The sequence below is a fragment of the Gopherus evgoodei genome, chromosome 17, assembly GCF_007399415.2.
Source record: "Gopherus evgoodei ecotype Sinaloan lineage chromosome 17, rGopEvg1_v1.p, whole genome shotgun sequence".
Classification (NCBI taxonomy): Eukaryota; Metazoa; Chordata; order Testudines; family Testudinidae; genus Gopherus; species Gopherus evgoodei.
The window spans coordinates 17,210,691-17,234,113 of NC_044338.1; the positions used below are offsets into that span (position 1 = coordinate 17,210,691).

Here is a 23,423-nt window from a genome sequence, read left to right on the forward strand (position 1 = left end):
AGTGCATTACATAGATGAAGTCATTGCCCTTGGCTGCTACTTTCATATAAATTACAACAGTGGGAGGAACTGAGCAGAAAGCAAATTGTAATGATTTGAAATTGCCAGGAGTGATTGTGAAGCCTGAGTTGTGTGAGTTGCAGCTGCCTCCCCCTGAATGTGAGTCAGTTTCTCATTCCCCTGCTGTGTGAGCGAGCCTCATATGCCACCTTTTGTTATTTCTAGCAAGGTGAAGCCTTTCTGATGATTCTGCAGTAGTCACCGGCGTTGAACAGTCACTTGGATTGCAGACACATATGCAGCAATTAAGCGAATGTGCACAATTCATGAAATACTAACCACGGTGGAGGAGAAGGAATAGCTGACGACAACTGACCTATGAGTAAGTGATGCCATATCTGTCTTCCGGGCTGCAGAATGCCTGGAGCTTTGCTACAGTTGCAGACGTTGGGTTTGTTGCACTTTCTGCCCCAAATCTGTATTTGGGAATATCACATTGGCCTCATGTTTGTCATTTCATTCCATCTCTATTAGGACAGAAGGTTTGGGAGGGGGGGAATACTACTTTCTGTATTAGTGTTTACTCTGAATGTGAAGTGGGGGGGAAACTCCTAGTTTCATAGATTCTAGGGCCACAAGGGACCATTGAGTAGTAGGATTAATTGATTATTTGCATTATTGTAGCACCTACGATCCCCAGCCACGTGCCAGGATCCCATGGGGCTAAACATTGTACAAACATAAGGATAAAAAGATGCTCCCTTCCCCTAAGAGTTTACAATCTAGTGTGAGACATGAAACTACAGATGAATACGGATAGAGACAGCAGCACAAAGAAACAATGAGGCCATTGACTCTTCTGCTAACCTAATGGTTTCAGCCCACCAGCAGCCTCCCTGTTAAGTTCCATGTATGCATCACAGCAAAGGGGAATTTGAAAGAGGGATTTGAAGAACAATGGAGAAGCTCTGTGGATGTTTAATCGTGTGGCCTGCCCTCCTACATGATACAGGCCACAGAACTTTACCTAATTTTACCGTGGTCCTTGACTTCAAGGATTGATTGATATTAGTAGGAAAGGGAGTACTTGGAGAGACAGTTAATAATACTTAGCGCTGTATTTTGCGTGCTCTAAACATGAATTAATCTTCACAGCACCTGTGCGACAGGGAAATCTGTGTGGTGGTGGTAATCGTGGTGAAGTTTTGAAACCGCTAAGCTGTGGAGGAGGTTAACAAACACCAATACAAATAAGGAAAATAGCACAAATAATGATGGGGCACCCAGGTCAGTGTTGTAGTGTATGTAACGGTGTCACTATGACTCTGTGTACTGCACCTTTAATTTTCCAAGAACTCTGTCTACCATGAGGCCCTCTGTTTTGGAGAATGGCACACAATACTCTCAAATGGAGACTTTGTGATGGTTTTGTGTCCCTTCAGTTGCTGAAAGCAGTTAGCACGGCTCTGCTGCACTTAGTATCCAAATACATACACCCAAGTATGTTGTGACTAGGGAAGGCCCCAGCTTCATGGCAGCCAGCTCTTGAGGAAAGCTTAAAAGCACATTATCAGCTGCTTGAGATTTCCTCTTCACAGGCATTTCCTTGCAAAAATGTTGCTTTGCACTTCGCAGCCCCACAGTACCCAGCAGACATCAAACAATGCTATATTGTTAAGTGAGACTGCCAAGAATAAAGTCTGAACAACTGGCTGGTTCTACCCAGTTCCTGTGGAAATTACTTGGCCGGCTGATTTATGTTTTATTAGCTGGTCCTTGAGTTTTGCTCATGGAAAAAACGTCCCCAGATGGAACTCTCCAATGGCCTGTTTCACACTGCTACCATTCTACCTCAGGAAACAGCTGCTACCTTTACTCATCTTACTGCATAGAGGCCACCTCTGAACACCTTTGGTCAGCTGTGTCATCTGCCTGCTACTAGGACTAGTTCAAATGGGCTAAGATGGGAATCTGTTTGCCAGAAAGCCCTTCATCGGACAAGCCTTGAATTGCCAAGTGTGTGTGTGTGTGTGTTTGTGTAGGGGGGCATATAGTCATGATGTTGTAGTAAACACACAGCCTCTCATGAGGCATCTAAGAGACTGCATTCTGAGTGAGCTCAGTTTCCCTCCATGTGCACTATAGGGAATGAGTGGGTTTTGTGTGTTTTGGGAGGTTCGGTTAAGCACCAAAACACTCAAATGTGTCTCCATAACGGTTGGGTCTGCAGAAATGGGGTGGGAGACCTATGAGAAACAGGTTTTCATGATTACTAGCACTTCCTGGTTTGGTTTGGATTAGAAATCCCAGAAGAGAAGACTGACATGGCTACAACAACACAGCACAGAAGAAGAGTAGTCTGTCTTTCCCAGTGCTTCCAGGCCAAACTTGATCCTTGACGTGCAGAGGAAGAAATGAGGGGTGAAGGTGACTAAGCTTTTCTGAACCATCTAATCCATTGCTTTATCACTTTTTAAAAAGCAGCAACTCTGAGCTTTGGTGAAGATTCAGGGGTTTTGGTTGTATCCAGTTTGGTCTTAACCATCTGTTGTAAGACAAAGGTGCTTTAACGTGGGCTAGACAAAGCCATGAGGAGATTTGTATAAGAACCCCGAAAGAATGAAGCAGTCTTACCACAGGACTGTGGTCTTAAATCTGGCCGTCATGTGAATGGAATCTGCCTTTGTGAACCCATTTTGACATCAGAGCTCCCATGTAATGCCCAGAAGCATATGAAGAGATGCATGAGTGCTTTACTCCAGTACAGCATATCTGCAGTATTCTGTCCTTTCTTTAGCAAGAAATGTTTAAACCCTGTGCTACCTGCCCATCTCTAGCGGGCTGTCCACTGGCAAATAAACCTCGTCGTTCCTTTTAGAAAGACAAGGGGGTACCACCATTGTCCAGGGCCCACGTGATTAAGCATCAGAGCAAAATACCAAAGGAAGCGGTGGATTCTCCATTTCTTGATGTCTTCAGATCAAGACAGGATGCCTCTCTGGAAGAGATGCTTCATCAAACACAAACTAGTGCCTTCATTCTAGGGGTAAATAAGTGGAATGTTATGGCCTGAGTTTTTAATGGTCTCTTTAATGGTCTCTCTTTTAATGGTCTTTAAATCTATAATAATTTTTACCCTGTCTTATTCGTAGCTAGGCAAAACTTTTGTGTAGTGGAACCCCAAATTTAGGAGAATATGTAAGCCAGCATCTTAATTTCCTTGAAGTCCCATCCCTGCCATAATAAGCTCAGAAAACGGCCATTCAAATAAGAGGTGGCATGGAGCGAATAGTGATCGCTGATACCAATTTGGCTATGAATTCTCCACATAGTTTAGCGTGTGCTACAACATCCTATTTTTGTTTACCTGCCCTTGGTTTTTTTATCCACCTGTTACAGATAAACAGTCTTTTAGACTGGAAGCTTTCTGGACAGGGATTGTTGTTTACTAGTTGTGTTTCTAGCACAATCAGTTGTTTGAGACTTATAGGTACCACTGCAATATAAACAATCAATATTTCAGTCAGCCTGTGCTGAGTTCTGAACTCCAGCTTTGGAGTGTTTCACGTGAATCTGGGTTGATTGATAGTTCAGGGTGGAAAGCATGCCCCAAAAGATAGTAGAGATGGGCTGTATCAAATCCTTGGATCCAGGTTGAAATCAGAGCTCACAGTTTGAGCTTCTCTCCATTAAAGGCCTGAATGAGAATGCTCCAAAACTTGGTCAAGCTGGAATTTATATCTGAATTCCGAACTCCCAAGTTTGGGAATGTTTTCAAATTGGAATTTTGCTGCAGGTTGTTAGAGAGAGAGTGAGTGTCTGGGTTCAAAGATGAAGATCTTTAGTATCCATCCCAAAGCCGGGCAAAACTTCACGGCTTTAGCTGAGCTTTGTTTTGACACCCCAACTTCCTTTCCATAGTCATCGATTTTTGAGGCCAGAAGGGACCATTGTGATCATCTAGTCTGACCTGCTGTATAACACAGACCCAGGGGTTCTGCCTCAAACCCGTGATTTGTGGTTGAGCTAGAGCAGATCCCTTTAGAAAGACATCCAGCCTTTAGTTAGAGGCTATAAATAGCAGTGAATCTACCACATCCTGAGATAAATTGTACCAAGGGTTAATTAAATTACCCTTATTGTTAAAAATGTGCACCTTTATTCCTAGTCTGACTTTGTCTACCTTGCAGATTCTAGCCATTGACTCTCATTTTGCCTTCATCTGCTTTATCAAATCTTTTCCCATGCAGATACTTACAGACCCTAATCAAGTCCTCTTAACCGTCTTGTGGATAAGTCTCTCCTGTAAGGCAGGTTTTCCAGGTCTTGGATAATTCTAATAGCTATTTCCTGAACTCTTTCCTATGTGTCAACCTCCTCTTAAAAGTATGGACACCAGAAATGGACACAGTATTCCAGCCGTGATCTCACTAATACTGTGTTTGAACTTCACGCTGGGTGTGTGATCTGGCCTGTACCACTGTGAAACAAAACGACTATCACAGCACGGTAGTGCTTGCATCTTCAGGGACTCTGAGCTTTTGCAGAGTACTTACATACTTTTGAAAATCCCACCCTAAGTGATGTAGGGACATTTGAAAATCTCCTAAGTGGCTACATATTCACTCCCTGCTAGCAGTAGAACTGATGGTTTTCTACTAAGTGCTTTAGGCCATACAAGCACTTTAGAAACCAGTTCTATTCTATTGCATCTGTTCTGCTTACAGATTTTGAGGCTGGACAAAATGGTGTCATTCTGGCTTAAGGAGCCTTTTTTCCAAGCCAGTTGCTGCTGCACGCTCAAGTATTGTCCCTGGAGCCTCTGAAATGCCTCTGGAGAGTCAGCATTCTGTGCGCGCACGGTTTGCCTGGGTCAGTCCAGCCTCTGGACCAAGACAAATGTTTACACACAATAAGCAAACTGCAAGAGGAAATGGGAGAGAACGTCCTCTCTGCGTGACAGAGGGTGGCTGTGCTGAATCTGGGGACAGCCTGTTGTCTCAGGGAGCCACACCCGACTTAAAGGGGCCTGTCCATTTCCCTCTGCTCCTGTACATGGGCCCTCTCCAGCATCCTCATGTTAGACCATATTTCCTCCTCCATGCTATCACTGCTAAGCACGTGCAGGGACTAGGTCTCTCTCGCTTCGTACATATACATGCTGAGATACAGGCTTTTTATGTCCTGGGTACAGGCTCAGTTAGTTAAAGTAAAGGTCCACGTTGCAGGTGGAAAGCCTAGTTCTCCTGCTATCCAGACCACAAGGATTTTCAGTACTTTTTGGGCACTTTTAGGCCTGCATTGCTTATTGGAACTGAATCTTTGGTGGTTCCCTCCCCCACCCGCCAGTGCTCATTCCCTTATTTTCTCCTGACGACTACTCCATTTTTAGCTCTTCTTGCCTCCTATCCACCCTCTCACTGATGCTTTTCTCTCCCCTTTTTCTCTTCTGCTGTCCTCGTATTCAGCAGCTGTTTCTTACCACCCGCTATTTTGACTACTTAGTTAACTATTGACCCAGGTGGAGCTGTTCTGTTGTCTTTAATCTTTCTGTTTTCCATATACAAATACCAGGCTGAAGCAAGCAAGACAAAGAGCCCACAAGCCCTGCAAGTTGTAATGAAAATGTTGTGCTGGCTTTGGTTTAAATTTATCCTCCCACAAATCGGCCCTCGCATGAAATCCCCTTAATTTTAAATTCAGATCACCTTTATAGTTCATGTGGTCCTTTCCTTCCTCTCTGCAGTGGGTCCATGGCCCGATCACACCTGCCCTGCCCACCAGTGAAGCTGCCACCCTCTGGGACCAGCATAGCTTTATTTTAATGGCACTTTATTTTAATCAAAGGCAAATGTTGCAAAGCACTTTGCACATCAAGCGATTTGCATGAACGTTGGTTGATGGAGCTGGAGCTGCTGCTAACTAGACAAAGCTGCTAAAGGAAATGACACAGTCAGGACAGGTCTGAGGGGAACAGCAGAACAGTGTTCGTAAGCCAGCCATCAAACCCTGGTTTTGGCGTGGCTCATCTCTCCGTGTTCCTCACCAAAGCACAAACGGGACTCGCGCTCGGCAACGTGGACCTTGTGCTGGTCAGAGCATCCAACAGTGGGAACGTGTTTTTACCTATCTTTAACTTACCCATGTAGGGGTTAGTCTCAGAGGGTGACTTTTCTACCCCAAAACACAGGGGTTCTGCAGAGAATTCCTTTGCATTCCCACTAGTCCCAGGGACCATTGTGTGCCCAAACTGATTATCTCATCAAGGACAGGGGTTGGGGGAGGGACTTTATGGCAGGATTTCCCCACTTCGTCCAGGTTAACAAGACACACGATGCCCTGGACATGATTCTAGTACTGACCCCAAGGAGGTACAGGGGTTAAACGTGGACGGTGATATCATTCCAAAGCATGCCGCACATGATGAAAAGAAAGCGAGTATGTGACACCCTAAGGGGAAAGATGGAGAGTTGGAGCCACTTGTGGATCTCCTCCAAGGGGCTACGGAAGAATTCCAGAGTGGGGTGCTCAGGTAGAACACAGACAAGGTGCTTGACGGAGACCTGCTTCATTCAGTGTCTCAGTTCCAGCTGTCTGTGTTATATAACATGAGCTTCTTAAAGGTACAGTTCCCCACAGGGGCTGCTTATGCAGTATTTTTGTACTTCTCTTGGACTCTAGTTTACTCCCAGAAGATGAATAGTTTGGGTGTTTGACCGGAGAGCTGAACTACCCAGCCACTGACAGGCAGACTATCTACCAGTGGAGAAACTGGAGCACAGCTGCATCCCGAAAGTGACAGGTCAGAAATTCCTGCATCCGTATCTCCATAATATAGCATCTACCTTCATGACTATAATGATTTTATGACCCTTTTCTCCCATAATGGTGCATTGTGCGCCTACTGTCCGCCTCTTCCTCCTCTCACACTGTCTGTACGCGTGCTTGAGCAGACGTTATCTGCTGCATTGCACTGCCCTTGTGTTTGGTGTAACTGAGCTCACTCAGGCTGGCTATGCTTAGAGGCAATCCTCTGCATGTTAGGTCTCTAAGCGGCAGGTTTTCAAGTGCTGAGCACTCACAGTTGGAGCCAGACTTTCCAAAGTGCACAAGCCCCAGCAGCGCCTATCGAGAGAAGGTCAGATTCGCTCAGCAGCCAGCATACACCTGTTGTGCTGAGCTCTTTGGCAAATCTGGCCCTAACTGCTGTTAAATATAGACACTTGCTGCAGTTAAACTAATGCTGCAAGTGGAGACATAAGCTGGATGCCGAAGGGCAAAGAGATTTACACACAGGCAAATTGAAGGCTCAGTGCCATCAGAGGTATGAAGTGTGTGTGTGTGTGTGTGTGTGTGTGTGTGTGTGTGTTCACTAAGAACATATCAGGATGTGGGGTCTGGATTTAGCTTCCCAGCCACATTTGCATTGAAAATCTCAACTTTGAAATGCAAAAGGATCAGTGAGTTTTTGACATTTAATGCAGGACTTGCCTACCTATTACCAGAGGAAGAATGGTTCTGTGGTTAGGGTATTAGCCTAGAACTTGGATGACCTTGGTTCAGATTCCCTGCCACAGATTTCCTGTGTGATCCTGGGGAAGTAACTTATTGTCTCTGTGCCTCAGTTTCCCCAGCTGTACAATGGGGATAATAGCATTGCCCTGCCTCACAACGGTGTTGTGGGGATAAATGCATTAGATTGTGAAATGCTTTGAGATCTACTGATGAAAAGTGCTATGTAAGAGCCAAGTATCAGAGGGGTAGCTGTGTTAGTCCGGATCTGTAAGAGACAGATATTATTTATTACAGAAGCAGCCAAACTGTCATTGCAGTTTGTGATGGCTCTGTGGATGTTTCCATTTTAAAATGTCCCTTTTCTCAGCAGCCTAAATATTTATTCTGGTAATAGCTGTCTATAATGCCAGAGAATGGAAAACCCTGAGCTTTCCTCTGCTGACCAGCCCACCCCCAGAGTTTTTTCTGTGGTAGGAAAAAAATATGAATTTAAAATAAACTATACGCCCCCAAATTCAGATAACGTTCCCTCTTCTGGATGAATATGGACAGCAGTGGAGCTCAGAGCTGCCGTCTCTGCAGCCTGTAGGGGCTTTCTCTTCATCAGTTGTAGTAATTTTGTCCGCCAAACAGTGGTACCCATTATTCATAAGCATCCCGCAACCTAGAAGGCAGCACCAAAGATCTGATAAATCCCTCCCTGGCTGCCCCAAGCCTGAGTGTGGGTGTAATTGTGAGCAGATCTCCAGTGTGCTCACAATGAGGGGTTGTGCGTGCATGCTGAGTGGAATCCTGGCCTCAGTGAAATAAATAGGAGTTTTGCCATTCATGTCAGTGAGGTCACAGTTTCATGCACTGGGCTTGTGCCACCGCTCTGGTTTGCACATATATTGGTGGGATTTGTATGCCAAAAATTGGGCATGGGTATAGAAGCCCCACCCTCCTTGTGAGGTAGGTATTGAGAATAACCCACTTGGACACATGGAGCCAGTCCTGGCTGATGGGTCATTTAAGTGACAAGCTCCTCTTGAGATACTTTTTGATGATGTTTTATAACCCTTATAAACTAATTCTATCCTATACCTTTGAGGTGGGGGATCCCTAGTGGGCATGTGGTTTTACAATACCTAGAATCAAGGGGCTCTGATTTCAGGTGGGGCGGGGGGTTGCTTCTGTAAACAAGGTCTATGGAACATCCTTTTCTCTCATCTTGCCATGTGGCGTTCGTGACTATATGGAAGCCCTACAGGCTGCACTGACTCAGACTCGTAGCAGGGCAAAGATGATGGGTTATTGAATTCACTTCTCGGTAGAACCGAGCATTCAGACGTGCAGGGAAGGACGAGGGGAATGATTTTGTTCTCCCTCCCGCCCCCATCTGCCATCACAATAACTAAAAGCAGATCCAGGGAAGCCTGCATCACCTGTTGCGTAAGGCAGTCTAACAATGACACCGCCCGGCCTCGAGCACTGGAGCGGGTTCCTTTGTACCTTTGGGGGACAATGCCAATTCATTTCAGGCCTAAAATAACATAACATTTGAAACTAATGAAGGGGTGGAGAAGGTCACAGCTAGATTAAACACAGAAATTGCCCCCTGGGTCCCAGGCAAGAAGCAACTTTACTTAGCCAGGGTTTTTTTAAAACCTGTTCTTTGAGGGAGGTATAAATTTTCCATGCTAAGCAGCGCATGAAGGGTGACTTCTTGTGTTGCTCACAATGCGAAAGGAAAGTTGGCAGATCTCCGCTCTATTGTGAAGGGACTTATAAAATTAAAGAGCTTCAGCAGGACTTCCTACTGACTGACTTTATCGAGGCTAACATGCACTTGGCACTTCTTCATTCCAAGCGTGCCTGGCTCCAAAGCCGCCCAGACATACCCCAGGTCTGCGCAAAGTGTAGAATTGGCAGTCGGGAATGAGCCGTGGAGCTACGCCATCTGTCAGCCCCAGCTTGGGAAAAAAGGACACATACCAGCCCTATGTCGCCCCCTTTGTTCCTGCTGCTGGACCTCCTTCCCTGCACCCCCTTGGCTGCAGCAGACATGGTGGAGATGGGGCAGACAAGGGGAGGGGCCAAAGGGCAATATGCTCTGACAATCCCCAGAAGCCAGGTGGTCCTTTTTGGAACCACGGACAGCTGGTGCAGGTTAGCTGGATAGCAGAACAACTGATCAGAAATGCAACCCAGGCAAGTTCCTAGGAGGTGCCACAGACCAATCCACAGAAAGCTGTTGCCTGAACGGGGCTTGGATTAAGGGGGTGTTCTGTGTGTAGCATTCCCTATGTCAGTGGCCCATGACACATACCCCGTTACACTGCAACGTATGTGTACAGGTCCTTGGGCTCCGGGGGTCATGCACTATTACAGCACGTTGTCCCTGGAGTGAACAGTCCTCTACATTTGTATTTATTCCCAAGACATGTCAGGAAATGAATCAAGCAGCCATCTGAAAACAATTCTTCTGATCCCTTGACTGTTTCCTTCTTCTTGGCCCCAGCAAGGTGGAGTGCCGGGGACTGGCTTAATGACCTCTCCCTTTGTGCCCTTTGCATTGCTGGAGACAGTTGTGAAGTGTGAGGCCAACAGTACAGTGGTCTTTCTTCTGTGGTCATAATGAAGCAGCCAAGGAATGGTAACAGCTACAGCACAGCCTTGTGCATGAGCTCCTCCAGGCTGCTGGAGGAAGAGAGAGCCACAGGAAATGATGTGGATTCTTGTTACAACCAGAGCTGGAAGAGGGAATGAAGTGGGGGTTGAGGGAGAAAAAATAACAAAATAAAACAACAACACAAACCCAACACGCCTGCCAGCAAAGGACACTGCTTTTGCCACATTGTAGTTAATTGCCACACAGATCTGATCTGTTATGGTTAGAACAGTTGGCTGTGGAAGGAAGGGGAACACTAACGAACAGGCCAGTGTTGGCATCTTTCAGTCTCAAGGTTTTTTGCAATTTGATTGACTTAGACATTCCTGAGCTGGACTGTAAGGTCCAAATGACCCTCCTCTGAATGCTGATCCAGATCACCACTTTGCCATTTGGACCCATCACAACAGTGGGCTGAACCAGCACTTCAGATCTAAACATCCTGGGATTCAGATGAGTTCTGAATTTTGCTGCTTCGCAACACCCCTGGCTTGCACAGGACATTGAAGACATAAAGAGCTAAGCATAAGGATTACTCTGCTATTAAGAAAAAAGGTAAATGCAGTGCTTAGTATACGGCCACTGGAGTTTCAGTATAGTCGCAATTAGAAAAATAGCTGTGTAAAATAGACAATGAGGGCTCCTTATTTAATAATAATATATGAAGCTATACCTATCTCATAGAACTGGAAGGGGCCCAGAAAGGTCATTGAGTCCAGTCCCCTGCCTTCATTAGCAGGACCAAGTACTGATTTTGCCCCAGATCCCTAGTTGGCCCCCTCAAGGATTGAACTCATAACCCTGGGTTTAGCAGGCCAATGCTCAAACCACTGAGCTATCTTTGTTTGGCTTTTTTTTTTTGATCAAATTTTCCTTGTTACAAATCAGAAATTGGTTTCTCTAATAGCTTCTTCTCTTTCTGCTTCTTAAATATTCTGCAGCTGGATGCTTAGCTCTTGCGTGGCTGGTATGTGAAGCACAATGGGATCCAGTGCGTTCTCCTTTAGCTGCATCATCTAGACCAAGTCGACATATGCAGAAACTTGCTGGTGTCCATAAAATAAGCGGATACAATGCACAGACCCAGTGGGAGGTTGAGAAAGGTGCTTGTAAGCCAATGCACCTGTAGCTCAGCCAGGACATGAACTCATTTCTCTTGAATCCTAGGCCAGTGCCCCATTCCTGGCTCCAGATGTTGAACAGAGCTGCTAACAGCAGTAGCATTCCAGTCCCTTCCTTTAGGGTGGTCTTCATTTAACACTGGAATGTCAGCTGTAAACAAAGCTGTAATGGACTTTCTGAAACCCAGGACCTGCTGCCTGGCTTTTCTCACTGCTCCCTGCAGTCATCCCCTCTCAGACCTTCCACCTGGTTGGTGCAGAGCTCATCCTCAGTCCTTCCCGTGACCCCTATAGGAAGTTCTGCCTCTAAGCTTTCACGTGACTGTGGGTCATCTGACTCACCTGGCCAGCCATTGCCGTGACATAAGGCACTTGTTACACGGGTGCTGTACAGCCACATCATACCCTAAAGAAGAGGTCATCCTTCAGTTCCAAACTCAGGCTTTCGAGGTTCACTATCTCAGCTCTTTGGCCCAAGGCTCAGAATACGAGTTGTCGATCCAGATGCAAACGTCTGTGAGACAGTCTCATCACTCACCTTCCCTGGCTTGCATGTGCAGTATCACACTTCTGTATCTACCACATCTAGTCCCTCAAAGGGTACGATCAGCACAGAAAATCAACATCGATAGAGAGCGTTGCCTTCCGCACAAGGTTTTACTGTGTATTCTCGTTTTGCACTGAGGGCTTACAGTTGAATTTCTAGATGTAGTGTTTCTCTGTTGTTTACTTCTACCAAAGCTTGTACTAACCAATGTTAGTAAATTAATAGCTTAACAGGAATTGTAAAGCAACTACAGATGGATTTGGGGTTAAAACATTGGATTGGGTTTCAGATAATCTAAATTCAGTTCCCACCTCTGCCACACCCTTCCTGTGTGACCTCAAGCAAGCCACTTCGCCTCTGTATGTCTCAGTTCCCACCTGTAAAATGAGAATCATGCTTTTTTCCCACCATTTATCTGTTTTATCTATTTACACTAGTATAGATTTGGAAAGATTAGATTTTTATTGGTAAATGTTGGTAAACATAGATTTTGTTAGTTTTTCATTATAAAGTCAAACCATCTCCATTTTATATAATTAAAATTTACAGATGGGCAAAGTAAGAAAAAAATGCTGCTTGAGAACTTAAGGTTTGATTTAAAGAGGTCGACTTTGTCTATTTTAACCTGTGATGTTGACAATTTGTGTGTTAATGGTTAAAAAGCTTTAAACTTTTTCAATCTCATTGTCTTCCGTCATTAAATAGTCTGACCTCCCCATAATTTCCTGCAAGTGTGAAAATTTAAACCGATAAAAATAGAGAGAGCTTAAAAATAAACATTGAGATTATCCATCAAAATTATATATTAAAAAAAAAAAAAAAAAGGAATTCTGCCAAACTGGGAATGGGTGACAGGGGATGGATCACTTGATGACCTGTTGTGTTCATTCCCTCTAGGGCACCTGGCATTGGCCACTGTCAGAAGACGGGATACTGGGATAGATGGACCTTTTGATCTGACCTAGTATCGCCGTTCTTATGTGCAAACCTGATTATAAGCTTTTCAGGATAGATATGCTTTCTTACTCTGTGTCTGCATAGGGCATGGCACAATGTGGATCTGATCTCAGTTAGCACTTCTAGGTAGTACTATCATGCAAATAATAAATATGAATATCTGGTGCTGACTTCAGTGATCCCTAAAAGTTTACAGAAAAGTGAATTTTAAAAAAGGGACTCAAGAGAAAGTGCAGTTTCTGCACTAATGAAGGGAGCAGCCTCCTACACTGTTCTAAAGCTTCCTGGCTTGCCAGTGAATTTCAAACTCTTTTAAAAGAATTGTAAAAATTCTAGTCATTCCAATGTTAATGGTTTCCCTTAATTAAAAACTTCGAATTGATCTGGTCAGTGAAAAGACTGTGTAGGCCTAATGTTTTGCAAAAGTATCATTAAATCATTTAGATTGCAGTTTAAATTCAGTCAATTTAATAATTAAAGAGCTAGGGAGTGATGCAGTGGTGGCTGTATAATGACATGATTAATGGGATGAATCTTTGCTTTTAAGGAATAGCATGAAGTACTACCTAAAACCCAATCTTTTCACTCTAGAAATTGGATGTGGTTTTCAGGGATCCTTTACCCTCAGTGTAGAAAGAAGATAAAGCGCCTCCCCCCCCCCCGCCCCCACATACAGAGACAAGGATTTTGTACACCTCACAGCTTTAGGGCTGTTGGTGTCAAACCTAGGCATTTGATTCAGTTCACTTAAATTTTTTTTCAAAATTGCACAATAGATTTGGGGGTCTTAATTTGGATTTCAAACACTGACCCCTAGGTTTGAGTATTCCAGTAGAGTTTAGCGTAATGATTACCAGCATATGATTTTTTCAGCAAATTGCACAATTTCCACAGTTCTACTCACAAATTCACTGCTCTTCTACCAGTGTATTAATTTCTCATTCTACTGTTGCTTAAAGTTATTTGCTAAATACCTTCTATGAATAGCTCTTGGTAAATAGGTACTGCACAAGCAGTTCTTTGTTGGAATTCAAAATTCTAGCTGCATTGGTTAGTTCTGACTTGGATACACAGGGCACATGGTATAGTTCTTGTTCTGGAGATGGATCCACATAACTCTTATGCTTAGGTTTCCAGTGTAAGCCCTCATGTATAAATATTGAAGATTGGCTTTCTCTACATGTAAAATCCACTGTTTCTATGACCATTGCTGCCAGTTAATTTGTTTGATAGAATATCTGCAGAAAGCAAATGCGAAGAAGGTTCTAATGTAAGTGGAGTGAATTCATTTTAAAATGCAAATGAACACTACAGGAAACTTTTTTTTCATGATTTGCTCAGCTTTAATGCTCAGACTTTTCCCATATACAAAAGTAGCTATCTGTCTAGGTACTTGTATGAACTTTTTCACTCCAGTGCTGGAGCACCTCACGATCATTACAACACCTGTGAGATAGTTATTTTACAAATGGGAAACTGAGGCACAGAGCGGGTTAAATGACTTCCCCAAGGCCCACAGGAAGTCTGTAGCTGAGCTGGGAAGTGAGCTTAGTTCTCTTGAATCCCAGTCCAGTCCTTCCAAAGCTTGTTGATCTATAGGTTAAAGACAGATTGAAATCTGCATATGAGAGAGAGGACAGTCAGTGTCTGACTCCTCCCCCAGCAAACCACAGCAACGCCAAGAACAAAATGGCCACTATCTCTGCAGACAAGTTCAGTTCTTTAAAAATGTAATAGCCTGGTACATAGGCAATGCAGACTCCCTGCTCCATGCATCAGCATTTAGATGTGGGAGTTTGGCTCAGGGTGATCTCTGCCCCAGCATTCTGTATTTAGTGAGCAACCCAGCAACCCTGTCTACCCAATCATGACACGTTAAAGGCTCAGATTTAATCCGTGCGTTAGAAAGGCGTAAGTAGCTCGTGGATCACAGAAAATATTCAGCACTAGGGGAGGCTTCTGTGAATGTGGAGGGAGGAGAAGGGTGGTGACGTCAGCCTAGGAAGCAGCATGACAGGTGCAGAGCCATTCGCTCCCCCCATCCCTGAAGATAAGGTATCGTGAGGGATAGCCGTAGGTGCTGTTTTGGTCGCAGCCCCGGTGCTACTTATATTTCTTAGGCCTAAGCTGAAGGCCAGCGTCACCTCACCTTTTGGTTACTCCGGCTGTTGTGTTTTGCTGATCCCCTTAGGTCAAGGCTGTTAGCAAGTGTTCAGACACCTGCACGTATCTGCACACCACCATAATGTGATGAGACAGTCGCTATGGCAACACTTTAATTAAAGAAAACAGCAGCATATTAAGCCCCTCCACTTTTTCAGCGTGAAGTACGAAAGGTGCTCTGGAACTTTAAGAAACTACTTCTGCATCCTCTGTTCAGTTTTTCATGGACTATGGGGGTCTTGCATTTGAAACCCTTTGATGGTCCCTACGTCCGCTGGCTCCTTTTCTTCTGGAGCTGAGTACTGATGTGCTGTGTAAGAGAAGCAAGTCCCTTTACTCCTAGGGCGTGGAAAGATTTTTAGGAAATAAACCATTATTGGGAAATTTGCAAACTGAGGAATGCACATTATTCTAAGCATTTCTGTAAGCCTTCAAAGGAAACTATTCCTGTCCAGTTCAAATCTATTCTGCCATCTTAGGGTTTGAAATGATCCAGCAGAACAAAACAGTCTGAGGTTTGTCATATCTGTAAAATGTTGCCCTTCTATAGAATCTTTCATCCAGATTCTCAGAGCACTTCAGACATGTAATATATGTATCCTCATAACACCCTCTCTGAGATGGGTCCACATCATTTAGCCTCATTTTACAGAAGGGATAAGCAAGGCAGGGAGTAATGTGACATACTCATCCTCACAAAACACTAAACTCTCCAGTATTCTCCCCAAGCCCTGTAGTGTTCAATCAGTACTGTAACACATTTATCTGAAGAGGGTTACGCTGCTAGTTAGTCACAGAGCCCAGAATAGAATCCAGAACTTCTAACCTCTCCTGTTCCACCCCGTTATATGCTCCAATCTCCTGACACTTAGTTCCTATCCCTTGTATTGTCCTTTTAAAGTTTGAGTAAGGTGATTCCCCCCCCTGTCCCCCCCACCGAGTGTAATATACTGCAAGTAGTAGGGTGACTGGCATGGAAATTAGAAGCACCGTTGACAAGATGCATTAGCAAGATTTTTTTTGTATTGTATATGAATATTGGAGTTTTGTTTCTTTGGCTCCTGGTACTACGAGCTTTATCTGTCTATGCTGTCCAGACTAAGTGCTTGTGGTCCTGTCTCAGTATTAACTGGGTTCACTGTGGAACCTGGATGGATTATTTGGGGGGCAGTGTCTGCTTTTGTTGTCCTAACATCATAGTCAGAAAACCAGAGGGAAAGATAAGTGTTCGCTGAAGTGCAAAATATAACACAGACTTGAGCAGAATCATGAAAATCTGCAAAGCAGCAGTTTGGCCCAAAAGGCCCAGTTGATATAAATTCCTGGAGCAGGTGGTGAGCCGGAAAGATTTTGAAGCCGAATGTTTGCTCAGAGTTTTCCATGCAACGTCCACAGCTCTTAGGTAAACAGGATTAGGTAGCGCCCAGAGCATGATAAGGACGTATCAATGCAGAGCTGAATGATGCAAGAATGAGATCAACTCAAAAATATTTATCTTCAGTCTGTTCTGCTACACCCACTCTTCCCCGGCCGGCAGAGCTGCAGGTGCCTTTCTTGCCCTGTGGCATCTCCACGGTAGCCCAGTGCTTGGCGAAACATCTGGGCCCAAATCCTGCTGGTCTCAAAGTCACAGTGCTAGTTCAGTAAGGCTGGCAGGATTTGCCCTCTTTGTGTGCTTCTTCCTATCAGTCTTCAGGTGTCAGGCCAAGTGAGACGGGCATCAAATTAAATACGTGGCAATGCAGTTTAGGGATAAAGCACTGGATTGGGACACAGGAGACCTGGATTCTGTCATTGCTCTGCTGAGGGACTTTGGACAAGTTACTTTACCTCTTGGTGCTTACTCAAATGTAAAATAGATAATGATCCCTACCTCCTTGGTAAAGCGCCTTGAGAGCTCTTGGTGAAAAGCACTAGATAAAAGCAAGGTGATTGGGGGCGTTACTCTGTATTGCTAGTGATCAGTTTTGTTTCCTCTCCTTAACGTGGTGCAGAGCGTTCTCTGCATCACTAGCCCCGTGGCAGGGCTGCTGTGCAGTGAGGCTGCCCGCACAGTGGCCGCTCGGGAGCATGCATGCCATGGAGCTGGCTCTGTGCTGACTCCCACATAGCATCAGGATCAGATTATACAGACTCAGTTGTCCTCTCCCGTGCAAGTGCTGCGTCGGGTGGAGAGCTGCTGCCCCAGCTCCTAGGTAGAGCAGCAGCAGCAAAAGGAATGAGCACTGGGAGATAAACGCGTTGCAGCCTTGGAGCCTGGTCCTCGGTTGGGGAGGGTGGATTTCCAATTAGGTTTTAATAGGCATGAATTTCACCCTTATTTTGCAGAATCCTACAACTTTCAGGGCATTCCTTGCAGAATCCGCTGACGTACTCTGGATTTACTCGCTGTATAACTGAATGCAGAATAAATTCTAGGAGTTTTCTCCCAGAGAAACAGGCTTATGTGCAGGTTTTGCCCGCTTCTCCCCACCAACAAACATAGATCGTAGGGTTTAGTTGCTTACTGTACATTTCATGTTGCAGCAGACAACAAACCTGGTAATGTTTACGTGAAATATTAATACTCCCTGGAAATAGGCCACAAAGTAACTGTGTAAGTGGGTGTTCTGCTTCCTAGAGGCAGTCTGGCCCAAAGAGATAAGAGGCAAGAACAGGAAGTTGGTCAAGCGAGTTGTGTATTTCTCCTTTTAGCTCTACAGCTTTCATGGTGACAAGACAGACAGGGCCTGCAAAGCCTTTATCTGATCTAGGTATTACCCTCTGGCAGGGAGTAATTAGTGGTTTAGTGGATTACACTGTTTGTTTGTATTGTGCTCTTGTACTATGGCAATAGGAGAAGGAAAATATTCAAATAAGGACAGATTTCCCTGTCTGCTTTTGCATCAGGTACAGGCATGTACTACGTGGAGGCTCCCTTATAGAGAGTGAAAATCAAGCTCTCAGTGGCAAACCAGCAATCTTCTTCCTGGACTCTAGGGGAACATTCCTAAAGAAGGGGATAACCAGTGTTGCAAGTAGATTTTAACTCTTATTGGTCAGGTACGACATCCCCGATCCTACCTCCCCTAACAAAAAGTGTTCTGTGACTAGAGCCCTGTGCGGATACAAATTTATACCCGCAGGTGCAGATATCCGCAGATAGAAATCAGTATCCGCTGAACTGCAGGGCTGTCCTGGGAACCGCAACAGCAAAAGGGGAGAACGTGGGGCCATCACTCGCAGGAGGCAGCTCCCCACGCTGGCAGCTCCTTTAGCATGGCTGTACTGCCCCCAGCCCGTCCATGCAGCTGCGTCTCCTGTCTGGGCTCTGTACAGCCCAGCCAGAGGACAGAATCTGAGTCCCATACTAGTGTTTGCTAGACAACCCTTGTGTAACCAGTGCTGGCTGGGCCGTCCATAAGGACAGAACCTTGGGACCTGCAATGCTAAAAGCATGAGCCTCTACTGTGCCTAAGTAGAAGGATTACAGTACTTATCCGAATGCCATCACTGTGGTACTTGAGCAGCCTGAGGTCACAGGGGAGGTCCGTGGGGAACAGAACCAGGCTCTCTCGAGTCCCAAGCTAGCACCCTAACCACTGAACTGTCCTCCCTGTCACAATGGGAGGACTAGCCCCCGCAAGCGGCAGCGGAAAAAGGCTTGTTAACTTCTGATGTGGACCAGTCCCTAGAGAGGGACAGACGCATCCTCTCTAGTGTGAGTTATTCCAGCATTCAAGTGAGTAATTTCCCACCCAATCAAATAACAACCCCCCTTCCTTATCTTGCTTGTTTTTCATGAACCCAAGGTACCAGCCATGTGAAACTTTCATAGACAGTAGAAGGGAAAGAAGTTTCATGTTCTTGGGGCTGAAGGAAGAAAAAGACCCATATGGAACTTGCACTGCTAAGAACTTTGTCTAGTGTCACTAGGAAGCAGTTAAATTGTGAATCTGCTCTGAGAGGAGCCTGTGCAAATGGCATTGTGGAGTTCCATGTCTATTGCCTCTCAATGATTTCTGCATCAAATGGGCTTCGTTTACTAATATAAAGACACTTCTCTAAATCCCAGCCCTGCAGACTCAAGCTGTGCTCTGGGAGGCAAGCTGGGCTCTTTCTTTCACATACAACATTGCTACTGACATAGGTCAAATTAGGCCTTCAGTGCCACCGAGCAACTCCATTTCTAGTCAGAGAGGTCGCACCAATGTAACTAAAGCTTAGTAAACAATCCTGTTGGTGATGGACAAGAAAAAAACAGAACCCAGCTCATTCTCCCATTGATCTGTTGACTCTGCAGGGCTAACAGGAGTGAAAACCAGTAAAAGCTTCACTCAGAGAAATAGTGTCAGGGAGTAGCAATGTTAGTCTGTACCCACAAAAACAAGGAGCCTGGTGGCACCTTAAAGGCTAACAGATTTATTTGGGCATAAGCATCTGAAGAAGTGAGGTTTTTTTTATCCACAAAAGCTTATGCCCAAATAAATCTGTTAGTCTTTAAGATGCCACCGGACTCCTTGTTGTTTTTACTCAGAGAAATAAGTCAGCATATCGAAAAACACAGGCAGGGACCAGATCTGTTGAGTAAGAAGGTGCCATTTTTCAGTGAGGACTCGCACATGAGTCAGGGAAGACTCTGTCTAAAATCTAGTCAAGTGCAAATTGCTCAAATAAACATTTGGGCCTAGGACATCCTATTCTATAGAGTGTCCAATTTACTTATCTGTTTAGAAGGTGTAAAACTTTACTGAGTCATTTGCTCAAGTTCACTCAGATGAGACCCAACACATACCAAAGGACCCATGTATATAGCACGAAGAACTAGTATCTAAGGCTAGAATTTTCAGAAGCTCACAGGATCCACAAATGGAGCTAGATTTTCAAAACCACTTAGGTACCTAAATAAAGGCTGGCAATGGTAGCTGATGGGTACCATAGCCCTTTTGAAAGTTTGGTCCCACCTGTCTTAAATCTGTTTCTATTATTTTAAGGCTGTTTGAAATAATAATACTAAGTGCATGTCATAGTTTCAAGGGTAAATGCACCAGTATTTTCTTCTCCATGGTCCCTTGAAGGCACCTTCTGAAAGGTTTCTAGGTCCTAGCCATCACTTCTCCTGGGCAGAGACCTGCATCTTTCTCCCTTCTGACTGAGGTTTTAAGGCCGCACAGCTCCCAGAGCTACACTCTGATATTCCCAGCAGACCAGTTTTCCTAAAAGGCCAGCATCTGGGGTTTGCTTTCTCTCCATGGGCTATAACCAGTGTATTGCCAGCAGTTACACAGCTCCTTCTAAGCAAGCACATCTATTCTTAAGATAAAACCATTAGAGAGAGAGTGCAGATAAAACAATAAAAGAATCTATGCACATGCTAAAAAGCTTACCAGAGATCACCCCAATTCCAACATCGATGGCAGGAGTCAGTCCTCCAAACCCTGGAACTGGGTTTTCACTGTGGTTACAAGTTCACGTCAGTCTTTAGATCAGGAAGCAGAACCAAGGTCTTTTAATCCTAAGTCCTTTCTTTGTCTGTTTGCTGTCTGGAGAATCTGGTTTGAACCCAAATACGCGACCCTCCCCAGGTGGTGGTACCTCTCTAGAGGTGTTCTGTAACCCAAGAGATTTTGCTTTCATTATCCCCTCTGTTTTCACTTTCTGTTGGAGCTGTGGTAACCTTTCCCCTGTGGAGTGCATACAATCCCTAGCCCACAGTGATACATAAACCATTCACAATATGGGCTCCCAAAGATCTTGCAGGAAACTGCCCTATCTGTCACCGAGTTTTTGGTGCTGCACGAACATCAGCTAACTAGACCTCACAGCATGCCCATATCTTTATTTTATAGATGGGAAAAGTGAGGCTTAGAGAGAGAGAGGTTAAGTGACTTCCACAAAACCCATCAGAGGATTCCATAACGGACTCAGGATTAGCACTGAGGTGTTCTTGGATCGCAGGTCTCTGCTTTAGACCACCAAGCAATGCTGCCTGCAGGATGAGAAGGGGGGTGGGGCTGGACACTTACTTGAATAATAAGATCCCTAGTCATTCATTGTAGGCTTTTATTTCTTTATTGATGATTAATTGAAGCATTTCAATCCTAATGGAAGGAAATAGGGAGGAAATGGCTTGTGTGTTGTATTCATTTATCAGGTATTTGTTTAAATGGCTTTTACAGTTGCTGGAAATAGAACTTGATTGCACATTCTTGGGTACAAAAGCCATGTTGGACTGTGACTGAAGTGGCAGTTATTTGGACTTCGACTCCCACTGTCTTTTCTGTACAATAATTTTCTTGTCGTCTTTCCCTTTCCTCCCCATCTAGGCTTCTTGCCACTAGTACAATATATCCTGCTGTCTATGGTACTGCTGCAACCACGCTCCATCAGTGTCAGATCCCACCCATTAGCTGGTGTGTCAATGCCAAAGGAAAAGGTTATTCTGCTGCTGCTGCTTATCCCTGCAGAAGAAATGTTCTTATCTTCCCTTTCTTAACACCCCATCATTCAAATGGTGTATAATGGTTCATCTGAACCTCTTGCCTCTGCATCATTAGGTTGGCCATCTTGTGAGATGTCTGTGTTGGCTGGGAATATTACAAGTTGAGTTGCACAAAATGATATTTCCACTAGGTTTCACATCACCAGGTTCAGATACAGGACTTGATCCTGTGACGAATGTTAAGCAGAGTTCCAAACAGAGGAAAAGTACCTTGGGGCAAGGGTGGCCAACCTGTGGCTTCAGAGCCACATGCGGTTCTTCAGAAGTTAATATGCGGCTCCTTGTATAGGCATCGACTCCTGGGTGGAGCTACAGGTGCCAGCTTCCCAATGTGCTGGGCAGTGCTCACTGCTCAACCCCTGGCTCTGCCCCAGGTTCTGACCCCACTCCACTCCTTCCTGCCCCCTCCTTTGAGCCTGCTGTGCCCTCGCTCCTCCCCTCTCCCCCCCAGGAGCCTCCTGCATGCCAGGAAACAGCTGATCAGGAGGTGCTGATCGGTGGTGGATGGGAGGCGCTGGGAGCGATAGGGGGGGAGTTGATGGGGGTCTGCCGACATATTACTGTGGCTCTCTGGCAATGTTCATTGCTAAATTCTAGCTCCTTCTCAGGTTCAGGTTGGCCACCCCTGGATTGGGGCATTAGTTTGGGGGGATTTGTGAGCTCTCAAATTTCTGTTTTCTACCAAGTTCAAAAAATTGGCTAGCTTTGCACTGCGAATACAATTGCATTTTGGAGCTGCCTAATGAGCCTGCTTTTGACTTCTTAGCAATTTAAAGGTGCAGTATGGGGACAGATACAGGGGCACATCTACCATAGTAATGAAATGCCCCAAATCCTAGCATTCTTACTAGCCTCAGTTCTGCTCGTGCTGTTACCCTAAAGTCTGTGCGTGACTGCTGCCTCTTCCAGAGAATTTAAGCACTTCTGCTTCTAGCTACAATCAGGAAGTTCAGAAGCAATATGAAAATGAAAAAAATAACTTGGATTTTTAACTGAACTTTAAAAAAACAAGCAGACTTGTAACTTCAGTTCAGGCTCTGGGGAAAGGTTCAGGTTAATTGTTACTTTATCTGAACTTGTATTCCTGCAACCTTCCCTCAGCCCAGATCTGGGACAGTTGTGTTTCCTAAACTGAAACACCAGAGCATCTCTGGTGCGCACCTGGAGTGGTGGTTCTGTCTGTGCCACATTCTGAATTCCTCTGTCAGGGCTTAGGCAAAGCAGCCTCCATTGATTTCAATAGGAAGTGGGCCTTGGTGACAGGTGGGTTGAGGAGGATGGGTTTCGGGCCCATATTGGGAAGCAGAGACAGTTCTGTATTACCTGCAAGTCACTTGCCATTTTTTCTTTCTAATCCGTTTAAAAGGATTTGGTTTTGTAGCAATGAGGAATGATTGGTCTTGTGATTAGGGCAGGCCACGGTTCACTTCCTTGCTCTGATACAGACTTCCTGTGTGACCTTAGCCAAGTCACACAGGGACAGATTTTCAAAGGTATTTTGAGGTCTGAAAATACTCATAAGTGCCTAGGGAGGTTTTCAAAAACCTAAGTATTTCTGAGAATCTCATGAGGGCCCAGCTTTTTATAGGTATTTAGGCATTGCTGCGCTGATTTATCAGCCTAAATCTTATTTTCCAAAGGGATTTAGGCACTTAGTTGACAGTCAATGAGATTTTGGCTTCTAAATTCCTAAATCCCTTTGGAAAATGAAACTTTGGCTCCCAAATGAGTTAGGCATTGCAACACTGAGTGCAGGAATGCCTTTAAATACCTGGCCCTAAGTGCCCACCTGTATCTCTAGGTGCCCAAATTCCTTTGAAAATCTGGCCCTTAGCCTCTCTTTACCTCAGTTTCCCATCGGTAAAATGGAGATAACACTGCCCTGCCTCCCACGTGGGTAGTGAGGATAAATGCATTTGATTGTGAGGCTCTCACTCAGATATTATGGTGCTGATGGCCATATAAGTACAACACAGAGATGGATAATCC

General features: G+C 44.9%; 1 protein-coding gene across 2 annotated transcripts in view; it reads left to right on the forward strand.

Moving 5' to 3' along the window:
- Positions 1-242: 242 nt before the first annotated feature.
- The window catches only part of ATP2A3 (ATPase sarcoplasmic/endoplasmic reticulum Ca2+ transporting 3), a 182,447-nt gene continuing 159,266 nt past the window's right edge, over positions 243-23,423 (forward strand). Inside the window, exons 1-2 of one of the 2 annotated variants that reach the window (XM_030536837.1) lie at positions 243-382; positions 1,156-1,287. The gene's annotated coding sequence lies outside the window, so the exon portion shown is untranslated. The remainder of the gene's footprint in view (positions 383-1,155; positions 1,288-23,423) is intronic. The other variant, XM_030536838.1, reaches the window with a different exon arrangement.